Source organism: Blennius ocellaris (genome assembly GCF_963422515.1).
Source record: "Blennius ocellaris genome assembly, chromosome: 1".
Taxonomy (NCBI): domain Eukaryota; kingdom Metazoa; phylum Chordata; class Actinopteri; order Blenniiformes; family Blenniidae; genus Blennius; species Blennius ocellaris.
In genome coordinates, this window is record NC_137650.1 from 8,155,830 (window position 1) to 8,167,976 (window position 12,147).

General features: G+C 43.0%; 1 protein-coding gene across 2 annotated transcripts in view; it reads right to left on the reverse strand.

The window, feature by feature from the left end:
* Positions 1–2,799: 2,799 nt before the first annotated feature.
* cd276 (CD276 molecule) overlaps positions 2,800–12,147 on the reverse strand; it is an 82,688-nt gene continuing 73,340 nt past the window's right edge. For both annotated transcript variants that reach the window (XR_013936674.1, XM_080498950.1), the window contains one exon: positions 2,800–3,796. The gene's annotated coding sequence lies outside the window, so the exon portion shown is untranslated. The remainder of the gene's footprint in view (positions 3,797–12,147) is intronic.

The following is a 12,147-nucleotide window of genomic DNA, read 5'->3' on the forward strand; positions in this document are numbered from 1 at the left end:
TAGCACCTTCAACCGATCAACACTCATCAGGACCTTGGAAGCAGTTCAGTCTTCTGTCTTTTGCCTTCTTTCTGTCGATTCACACAAAACAAGAGAAACTTGGGGTACCTGCAACTTTCCGTGTCTGCTCGAGCGCACACGTCTCCGGCTAAATTTGTGCTGCTCCGCTTGATTTTTCATCTGTTTGCCTCAGTTTTCTGCTTCTTGATGACTTTCGAATGAACTTGCATTGCCCCGACAAAACCGTTTTTTTTTTTCCGCAGAGAAATTCCAGCACGAAGCCGAAACTTGCTTAGCAGATTTTATTTTGAAGCCGCAATCATATATGACAAGGTTAACGTATAAGAGGTGGGATCTGTTGTTTCACATCTTTGATTAATGCATCAGTCAAAGTTTCCCTTTGATTGTAAGTAGCTCCTAATTACATTTCGTTGTAATTAACGACAAGTGCTTTAGTTTGAGTGTCTCACACTCAGGATGAAAGTAGCTGAGACAAGTGAACATCAAAGTGAGTGAGAGTACGAATCCCAGAAGCGCTCAGTAAACAGGTTTTTTTTTTCCTTTTGTTGTTGTTTTTGCATATTACAACATTCTTGGAGCCTCTTTTGTCCTCTCTCTTTAGCTGAGTGATCAAGTGTGTAACAGACTTCATTTTGAAAGACCGGAGACAAAATACAGCTCAAAGTTCAAGTGCTGCTAACATAAGCCTCACTAATCTGATTTATCCACATCAGCCTGGCGTCCTCCGAAGTCACAAACTTCCCCTTTGAAGAGACACTGTGGCGGATTCGGTGCTGATTGCAACCGCATAAATACGACTCCCCGAGTCTGCAACTTTCCAAGGGTATCAGAGAGAAGACACTGCGGCCATGAAACACAAATATGAAGATCCCCGTCTAACGCTGGTTTGTGTTCTCTATAGATATCGCCAGTAACACATGAATCTGCTCCATGTGCAAAAATACAGTCCCAAGCGTTTACGCTCCAGAAACACAGAGAAAGTAACTTATTGACTCTCTACCTAAACAGTTGTACATTTGAAAGGTAGACAGTTTGAATCAATACGCTTTGGTTTGAAATGTCCAAGAGCTTTTAGTCCATTCTCTTGATCAATATCATATTTAAAATGTTCCAAGGAATAATTATGTATGTTTAATAATAATCACTTGGAGACCAGGTTGGACTTGGTTGTATTTCTGTCTGGACTTTGGACGTTCTTCCTGTGTGCATACAGGTGGTCTCTTGGTGCTCCAAGAACCTGTTTCTGTTTTCTCCTCAGTGTGGCGGGCATCAGTTGATCCACCCGGGATCCTCCACACTGAGACGAGCCAGCTGAGGGGGTTTGGGCGTCTGATTAGGATTCCCGCTGGCCAGGACTCCCTGGGTCTGGGTGGGACTTGGGGTCCCCCCAGAAGAGCTGGAGGAAGTTGCGGTGGGACAGAGCTGTCCGGGCGTCCTTCCTCTCTATGCTGCCATACGAAGGTCGACGGATTGACTCTGCATTTCCTTCCACAGTCCAAAAACATGCATGTGAGGTTGAGTGGTGAGTCTAAATTGCCAGTCCTCGCTGGGTGTGTACTGCTTCCACCTAGTCAGCTGCGATTGGCTCCAGTATACGACCGAGTTGAATAAATGACGTTTCATGGTGCAGTTTATACGTCTGCACAACGCAAATCGTCACTGAAGTGGCTGCAGGAACACCAACGGATGGCTGATGGTCACTTGTGTTTGAACGCAGTTCGAAGTGAATGCAATTTAGAATTAAGGATTGTGAAAGGCTTGACAGACTTCCAAATTAATGAGGGCTTGGCATTTGCTCATTGTGTCGCACAAGAGTGACTTTTTTAATTTCCAGAGTTTACAGTCAAAGGGGGGGGGGGGGAGAAACCGTGAGCCGCTGCATCATTTTCTTTGCTTCCAAGCACCAATTTTTCACTTCTCACAAACCTATTTCCTCTGGGCCTCGGTCCCCTCCTCCTCCGACAATGTGAAATTTAGAAAGTCTTTGCAGTTATAGGGGACCACTGGTTCCAACACTCAGCGCCACAAGAAAGAGAAATATCTCCAAGGCTGCCATTTTCTTCCTTAAATCCCACAACATTTTTTCCCCCAGTTCCAGGATGAGAAAATGAGCGCTGCTCAGAGAGGGGCGGGCCAACCAAATAAACCCCTTCTTTGGGCCGGGAGCCACTAATCTGTAATTTAATTTCAGGCGGGTTTCTGGGCGAGGAGGACACACAGCAAGGTCAAGGGCTACTGTACAGAGAGATCTGTGCATCTGGGCACAACCTGAGGTTTGATCAACAGTCTCAGCCGGCCTATTCAGAAGACACGGTGTGTGTGTGTGTGTGTGTGTGAGATGTTTCTGCAATACTAACATATGTCAGACTTGACGCAAGGTAGGCATTTCACATGTGACAACACCAAACAATCAGAGAGGAAATCCATTATTCACAACAAGTCAAATGTTTGGGATGAGTGAGCTTCTGCAAACAGAGAGGGATTAAGCCCTAAAGTAGGACCACGTCTAACTGGGAACAATTCAACCCGTCACTGTTGATCTGCATGGAAATGAAATATTTGTATTACTTTGACCATAATTCATGTTTCACTCATTATGTAGGACGGCCTCGTCGGGAAATAAATCAACTAATGGAAAAGTGGAGGGAGGAATTCAAGCAGCATGGCTAATCCCGTGTGTGAAGAGAAGAAATGTGGGTAATAAACTCGACCTTGTTCTGCCTGGGCGAACACAAAGTGGCCCCGGGAAAAGGACCAATAATTACCAGTGACCAGACAGTTTCACCATGTCTCTTTAATGTAAATAGGCATAGGGTGGTTTCACAAATTTGTCTTTGGCAATCATACATAGACATATGACACAGGTACTGTAGTTGCATAAGTATGTAAAAAAAAAAAAAAAAAAAAATGGGGGCGGAGGCAATAAAACCAGCTGAACACCCACCCCCCCCCGTCCCCTCTCCTGGAAGAGATAAAACATTCCACACCAGCCGTAGAAAACGAGCCGAGATCGTCTGCGTTCATTAAAAACAGTTTGGTACTTATAAGGCTGTGGGGTCAGTGAAGGAATCAGGGTGTATCCCATGCACCATTTGCAGTTTGCTGGAGCTTAGCTGGCATTCAATTTCAATTCCCTCAACTTACTGAATATAGGCGAGCGACACACACTGACAGGTACAAGTCACTCTGGCGACAGACGCTAATTAGCAAAGCGCAGGAGTAATGGGAAGAGCCGAGCTCGCTCTCTGGCAGGGAGAGACGGTGATGGGAACCGAGGCGGGGGTCATCTCTTTAAGTGTCTCGCTTCCTATTTAGACAGATCTCTGGCACGCGCCCCGTCACGGCCCGCGCGGGGGAGACGTCGGCGACGGCGAGACGAGACCTTGTCGCATCCTGTCGCTTTTTCCCGAACACGGCGTCTGCTCTACATAACTGCGCACGACGCAACCCGCGCTCGGTCGCCACGGCTTCTCTGCGTCCCGCAGTTGACAGAAGAAAAAAAAAAAATAGAAGCAAAAGGCCCGGGCATTAAAAAAAGAAAAAGAAAAAAAAAGAAATAATGGCACATGATGTGTTTATGTGTTTTGATGGAAACTCGAGGGAAAGTCTTAGAAAGAGGATGATGGACTCATCTTCTGCTCAGCGAGGCTTTGACATTCTGTAGGGGACGCTGGAAATAGTCTCCACGTTGATGGATAGGTGGAGGGGGATTACCCGCCACAGTCCTCTCCTCCGCCCCGCCGCCACCACCACCTCCCTCATCTGGCCCCGACTCCTGTGAAAACACACAATCATATAAATCAATGCCGTTTCGCCTCCTCACTGATGACTGTCTCGGAGAAAGAGTGAATAACCACGGGCTGTGATCACAATACCCGAGAAATCAGCCAAAAACCCAAACGAAGACATCAAACTGCTTTTGGTTCGGCTCCACAAGTTTTGACTTGTGGAGCCAAGAGCAGTGCAAACTGGAAATAATGAGAATTTTGATATTTTCTTTGTAGCTTTACAGCAGAAATATTTACATGTATTTTTAAATTTAAACCATTTGTGATTTCTGCGGTCTAAAACTTTGACGCTAGTCTTACATTACAGACAAAAAGGTTGTTAACTGAAGACGAGCAGACAATCGTCCTGTAGGAGAAAATACCTGATATCCCCTATTTCAAGAGGCTATTGGGCATGTATTTGAACTGCCCGGCACAGAAAACTACGGTACTTAGTTACAAGAGGCTTGTGGGCAGCTTGACTTCTGGAGAGCAGACATTCAAGCAGCACAGCTTCTGATCTCTTCACAAACTGTTTGACGGATTAGAGACAATACTGCTCGTTTGGAAAAAAAATACTCTATTTTGTTGGTTTGCCCAGTAAAAAAAAAAAAAAAAAGATTGTGTCGTTGTATTTTGATACACGAGGGGTATTATTTATATCCTTGTGTTATTCCAGAGATTCTGAGGTGATTTCTGTACTGCTGCTATTTGAATGTTTTCAGACACAAATAAAACCATTTTGAATAAGACTTATGATTCTGTGCCTTTGTTCACGCAAGGTTTCGTTTTGGTGGAGAACTATTTTCAAAGGAGGCCGACTTTGAATATATTAAAATTATGAGATATCTCTGAGGGAACTTCAAGTATTATTTGAAATATCTCAAGGCCAATCAAGTGACTTTATTTTTGCAAATCCGAATTTGGTCACTCTGACTGCTGCATCACTTACTGTAAATGTGTTGGTTTTTTTAATATCTGCATTACACTTCAACAGACTGATTTGAGTATATGTGATCGATATGTGATTCTTTTAGTATGTATGCTTTATGTCAGGGGTGTCAAACACATTTCAGTTCAGCAGGCACATGCAGCACAATGTCATCTTGGGTACAATTGTGCCAAAATAACCTTTGAATTTATACTTTAAAGGCTTTCTTTGTAGTGCAGAGTATATGAGATGAAAATGTTTATATTTTCACAAACAATAACTATCTAAAATTACTACAATCATGAAGTCAATTTCAAAAAATGCAAAATACAGTGAAACGTATTAAAAACCTCTCCTGTAACTATTGTGCGTCTCTTGACAAACTCCCCTGGACTGCGTGGCCTGGAACACAATACTAGTTCGCTCGATGAGATAATTAGTTTTCATGGGTTAGCTTTCCTCACTGATACCTCAGTTCGGGTCTAACTGTTGTTTCGTGTCTGCTAATCTCAAGAAACATCTTTACAAAACAAAAAACATTGTTTCATTTGTCATTCTTCCAATGTTCTTGGTTGTTTGTTGGACCCGGTTTGGTTTGACACCCCTGCAGGATATGTGTATGACTTGATGCTCCAACAGAAAAAAAATTAAAAAGGAAGCGATGGAAATGAAAGAATGAAAGACTGATGGACAAATCCTAAAAAAAAAAAAAAAGGCTCCTTTGTAATTTTCGCACGTGAGCTGGTTGTCGGCCTGGGATCTCCGTCCTGAAGCAAGTGACTCACAACCTGGACCATTTTCTGACATTTTCATCATTATTAGTCGTTACAGCAACAGAAAAAAGCAGCCAGAGGTACATTTTTAAGCAAATACTGCAGAGAGAAGGACTAAGCCCACAGATTTGGCATCATTAAACAAAACAGCGACACCATTAAGAGACACACCTCTCTCTCTCTCTCTCTCCCTCTCCCCCCTCTCTCTCTCTCTCTCTCTCTCTCTCCCTCTCCCTCTCTCTCTCTCTCCACGTCTTTCTGAACTTCCCTTCACTCTTTGCCCCTGTGGACCACCCCACTGCTAGCACAGCGAAAGAAATTGTTCTCCCTGCATCATTAAACAGTTTGTATTAAGTCGGGTGGAATTTAATTATGTCACACATGACGCTCCCCCCTCTTCTCCCCCGCCATATCCTTCTAAAAGCAATATGGCGGGCTATATGCTGCGAGCTTCAGTTTTTAGATACATTATTCAAAGCAGTCAGCTATGACTGCATGCAACCGGACTCCCAAATGAAGACTCGCCCATTAATAGAGATCTTTTAATTTGTTTTCCTTCTTAGGCATTAAAGACGTATACTTCTTAAAAAGAAGAAGAAAAAAAATGGTTGGAGTTTTTTTTCTGTTATACTTAAGCCTCTTAACATTTGTTGTTTTACTGAAAAAGAGCACATTAATGAGAATGACATCTTTGAACACAATTTCAATCATTTATTAAAAAAAATTAAAATTAATAGATTCTATATTCTTCAGTGGAAAAAGCAGGCACCACCCTGTCCCCCAAAGCCTGCATCAACGCCCAACCATCTCACAGAAGGAACTGGCTGCTTATCGTAGAATATATGCATGATTGTCTAACAGTCTTTACCATTAGCTCTGATAGATTTGATCACTCTTGCATGTAAAATTCCTTCAGCTTCAAGTCGCCTGCATGTTTTTCTTCCCCTTTTTCAAATGTGCCCCACAAACCTTCAATGGGATTCAGATCTAGGTCATCTGAGAGCTTCTCTGTGAACAATTCCTATGTGGGTTCATGTGCTTCACCTCGTTGGCCTTCATCCACAAGACAACATGACAATTCAATTTTCTCACTGATGCAGATTTCTGGTTACCTGGAAAAGGGAAAGTCATCACAAAACAGGATCCACGAGGCGTTTTCCCTGTTTCATGTCTGTGTGCACCAAACAGATCAGCTGTTACTGAGGTTTGCATGTATGAGGCACAATTTTTCCAGAAGTCTTGGTCTTGATGGTTGGCGAATGAGTTTGAATCCTTTTAAGGGACATCAAAGGCATTTAGCTTCACACATTGAGTTGGTGAAAAATGCAATGTGTTCAAAATCTGAAACAGATTACACAATTTGACCTAAAGTCATAATAGCTGCTGGCAAATCTTTAAAAAAAACAACAACAACAACAAAAAAAAAAAAAAACAACTTTGGGGATCAAGGAGAGGGATCAGTCCAGGACACACTACTTGCAGAGGACTGTCCCCACCGCAAAATAACCGATTTAAAACTAAACTTAGTCCTGCGGTAGAATGGCAGGTTCAAAGTGGTCGTTCTGCAGCCCAAAGAGAGACCTTAAGACCATAATGTGAAGATGGAACAAGAGAGAAAAGAGCCCAAATGTCAATTATTGTCACTGAGACCAAACCTGATATTCCTTTTAATTGTAGCAACAGTCACACAGCTACCGTTTCCACGTGACTGCTCGCTTTTAATAATTATTAAATTGATAAAAGTCACTTCTATGTTTCATCCATTTCAGAGTGCCGCCTTACTAGGCTTTGAAACAGACACATCTTTGATGAATCCAATACATCCAGCAATTTCCTTGGGGTGTAATTATGTTTTCACATGGCTGTATATATCCTGAGAGGTGCTCATCATCTCTGCCTCGTGACAATGGAAATGTTACTTTTAGCAGGAGACTGTTGTGGATCTGCTTTTGTTTGAGATATACTGTACCGTGAGCAGCTGTGACGATGTGTGCGCAGCGGTAATGCCGCGTTTGAAGCGCTCATAAAAATACTTCTGTTAGTGAGCTGCTCCTACCTTGTAATTGACGCTCATTATCATCCCTTTATTACATTTTACCCATGACAGCTGGTGTGATGTGGAAACATCCAAAATGAAAACCCTGAGGGCATTGCTGACAGCCTCAAAATGTCAAAGCAAAAGAAGTGATACAGTTCCTGGGTCTGTCATTGTGAATGATAGGAATCCTCGCAAATTGCAAAGCTCGTCGCCAGAATATCTGTTTCTATAAAGCATTTTAAAATGCGTCCCTGCTTCCATTTGCTCCCTGTCACATAGTAATCTGACTTGCCAAGTTATCCATCACCCAAATGAACACAGCAGCATTTCAACGCACGCATCGCCAACCTCCGCCCATCACATTCAAATCTAACCCCGATCCCCAGAGAGCTCCCGCAACGACTGTTTCGAAGTAGAATCGCGCTGGCTGTGGAGTCCAGAGGTCAGAGGTGAAATGGAAGACCCGGCCTTTCACAGCAATGGCAGCAGTCATTTAGGGATCCAAGAAAATTACAGGTCTGGCCGCTGGCAATCGAAAAGTCAAATCCAACTCGAGTGTTTTACGAAGAGCTGCTGTCCGCCGGAAATAATCCGGAGCAGCCACGGCGGGGCCGAGCCGTCCCTCCACTCCCGACACGTAAGACACAAGCTGATGGACAGATTCATTTACCGCCGGTACACGAGATTGCACACTAGTTTAGTCAGGCTATAGGAGATTGTTCACGTGATAGATACAGCCGCACAGTGAATTCAATCTAATGAAGCGTTGTAAATCCACAGCGCGCCCATTTCTTTCCTCATTTACATTGAAATGTGAGTGCCATATTTCATTTTCTCCATTGGTAACTTCTCCATTATTTATTACAAAAAAAAAAACACACACACACACACAAGCTAAAACTTCTATATTTGTGCAGCATCATGAAAAAAAAAACAAAAAACAAAAAAACCGCAGCTCTTTGGCTCCCACAGAAGAAACAACTACAATCAGAGAAAGCTATCAAAGACAAACCGCAGACAAGATGGGGAATAACCTTGGAGGAGATTTTGGAATAACGAGGAAGCGACTACACCTCGCAGATACTTGAGCATCATTACCTGATGATCAAACGCATCATGACGATTCCTCAGCCCCACAATGGGTAATTATGAAGTGTAACATGTCGCGCTCAAAGGGGATTTACCGAGCTGCCTTTTACGATTCATTTACATTTGTGTAGATACCTTACAACTCAGCAATGGAAACAAGAGCTCAGGTTCCCCCGAGACACGAATGGCGGGGTGTGGAATATATTCAAATAGCAGTTAGTAGCATCAGCGTGGGAAGAAATATAAAGAGGCTATTATTATTAGGTTTAACCATGCGAGTAAATGCCGCTGCCTTCAAATAAACTGTAAACCTCCAAAAGACACTCCAAAAAAAAAGTTACGTCTCGCATTTTCTCTCCTTTTTTGTGGCCATCTGTTTCTGAGAACAGCTCAGTTATATAACCAACGTTTTGACATTACCTTTGTGAATTAAGGCTGATTAAAAAACAAACCTGCTGTTCTGAAGCCTCACAATGGGGCACCGGATGCTGCTAATGAAAGTGTCACAATATTTCAAACACGTTGATATGGCTCTAATAACGAGGTTTACAAGTGCTGGTTTAGAAATATATACATATTTATATAGCAATGCTGCATGCGCCATTGAAAAACCCTGTGACTAAAAACACAACACAAGCGGAAGGAGGCTAATTCTGTCAGAGCAATTATAATTCGCCTAACATACATAATAAATAAAAAAAAATACAAGTAATTCCAGCTATTTATTTATTAAATTCTTTGGGGAAACAGCAGCTGAATATTCATAAATAAACAGAAATAAAACAGTATCTCTAAGTGCTTCATTTCTCCATCCATCACTCTTCAAAATCATGTCATTGTTAATTTGTAGCTCTTATATGTCCTGGTTTTTACCTGAGAAATGACAGTTTCACATTTTTGTATAATGGGAATACATACCGATTGATTAATTCCTCATAATGAGATGTTCAGTTTTCAGTCCAGTTCATAATTCTTTCACACATTTCAGACAATTTCTGGCACTTCACTGATGGGGCCTTTGTGTATGGAGTTCGCATGATCAACCCCTGCAGTTTTGGACTCACAATCTCAATACAGGTTTTGTCTGCTTCAATGTTAACTTTAACCCGGCTCCAGATGTGGACAGTTGTGTGGGTCTGTCTAAGCCCCGCAGTCGGCTGCTGAAACTGCCTTTCGCCCTCAAGATCAGCTGGAATTAGCTTCAGCATCCCCGGTGACCCAAGGCGGGATAAACGCGGTATTAAAGATGGAAGGATGAAAGAAATAAAAGAGATTTGACAGGACCCTTTAGGGCTGAAAGGCGAGCCGTTTCCACCTGTTGGCAGTCTTTTGTCCTGAGTGAAGCAGACTGACGGCTGACTGTGGCGACAGCGTTTCAGCAGGTTTGAGAGTGGCGCCAATCGTCTCATCAAGAAAACAAACATTCAGGATGTTTGTGCTCTGCGGGAGCAGATCTGATTCAGAGAAGAAGAAGAAGAAGAAGTGATGATTCACGTAGGTCACAACATACAACAATAATCAGTGCGAACAATGGAGTGAGGCAGCAGCCTCCCCACTTAATTCCAATAAGGATGAGCCGGGTGAGCTGTCTGACAGGTCATTCTGTTACCACGCCGTTATTCTGAAAGCAGCAGCATGTATCACCCTGTAAAATTTTTACACCTTTATCAGCTCTTTTTCCTATGGCTGGGGCAACCCCACCCTCGACCTCTTCTCAGAAGCAGCCTGCAGCCCTCCTGGTGTTAATTATAATGCTTCGCACCCCCCCCCAGAGCCTGGGTGGGAGGTGGAAGCGCATTAATCTTGATGCTTCACTTCCGTCCAAAGGATCATTTGAAGAGACTCCTGTGGTAAGCCCCAAAGGCAAGCCGACTCGATGCTGGGAGAAAGGCAGAAGGGCAGCGAAACAAAGGGGGCTTTTTATTTATTTATTTGTTTCCCTCTCCCCTCACTCACACCGAGATGTCATCTACCTCAACAAGGAAGTCAATCATTTTGTCGCCCATACCACTTATATTCTCAGTATGTTAATCCGAATGAGTATTTAGTATCACACAGGATGACATGCCAACAGTCTCCCACCTATGTTGTGATTGATTTGTTCCCTGATGCAGCATGAAGGTGACTGTCACCTCGCCGGCTGAGCCGAGCCGAGCCGAGATCTGGATGAAGGGCTGAGGCATGTTTACATCCAGTTTACATTCAGCCTCATTTCACTGCAATTCTAGCCAATCAAATCTCTGCACAGAGGTCAATTCCACACTTTAACATAGCGTATTTTTAGCTTCTTATTCATATGGTTTTCACTCCTGTGATTATATTTTAATCATATAGAATCTCTGTTTTTTGATGCGTAAACATTGTTTTGCTCCTTTTTTTTTTCCTCATAGCAATAAGTCGTTGCTGCCTGACGCACAATTACTTCCACCTCAGTGTGTCCCTGCAATGTGTTGTTACCGATGTCACAGACTATAAAATGGAAGGACGGGAGTGACACAGACAATCTGGTAATTGCTTTAAAACAGCCCCAGTGGTCTGAACACACATGCCATTAAGGAAAAACAGAAGAGAATGTCCACTTCTGAATGACTGACAGTTTAAATATTCACAAGCACTAATGAGCTCCATGTGATTTAAAACAATTAATGTTTCACTTCGAGGGGAGAAGATGATTTTCAAAACATTCGAGCAGCAGTGGCACTAGTCATGTCACAGCATCACTTGTTTGATCATGCTCCTCTTCATCTTTTGCAGAAGTTAATCTACTTCTACAGTGTGTGGGGGTGGGGGGGAGGGTGCAAAACGCATGAGCGTGCAGTTACATGTTTAATCTTTCTGTGAATAAACATATGCAACTTCCCGTGTTTCATCACGAAAACTTAGCATGTAAATCGTCTTGCTGCTCAGTAAGCAATATGTTTAGCATATTCCCATCACAGTGGGAGGCTGTTTGCTGTTTAAGGCTTCTTGCCACGAGTAAATTCCCAGTAGCTGAACAAATTCCCTTTGATAAGCAGAAGATCTGTAAACAATATGAACAATACGCTGGGATCGTTTTAAAAATGTCCCAAACAAATAGGATTCTGCGCCTCCTTCCTTTCTGTGGATGAAATATGACAAATGTCAAAATCCCAGAATGAACTTCAGATTTCATGTCGCAAAACTATGATTTCCACCAAGAAACACCAACCAGTCAAGATGACATTAATGGCTCTCTAGATTTAGAACAATCCAAGATAAAAATCTTGCTCTTCTTTCGGCTGCTCACCACAGTGGATCCTCTTCCTCCAGCTAATCCGGTCCGCCGCTTCCTGTACAGCTCCGACAACCATCTTCAAGTCCTCATTTACAACAGCCATGAATCTTCTCTTCTTCTCCCGGCAGCTCCATCTCCAGCATCCTTCATCCAATATTTCCACTATCTCTTCTCAACACACGTCCAAACCATCTAAACCTGGCCTCGCTCGCTTTATCGCTGAAACCTGCTAAAACCTCAGCTCTCCTTCTGATCCGTTCCTTATTTAATCC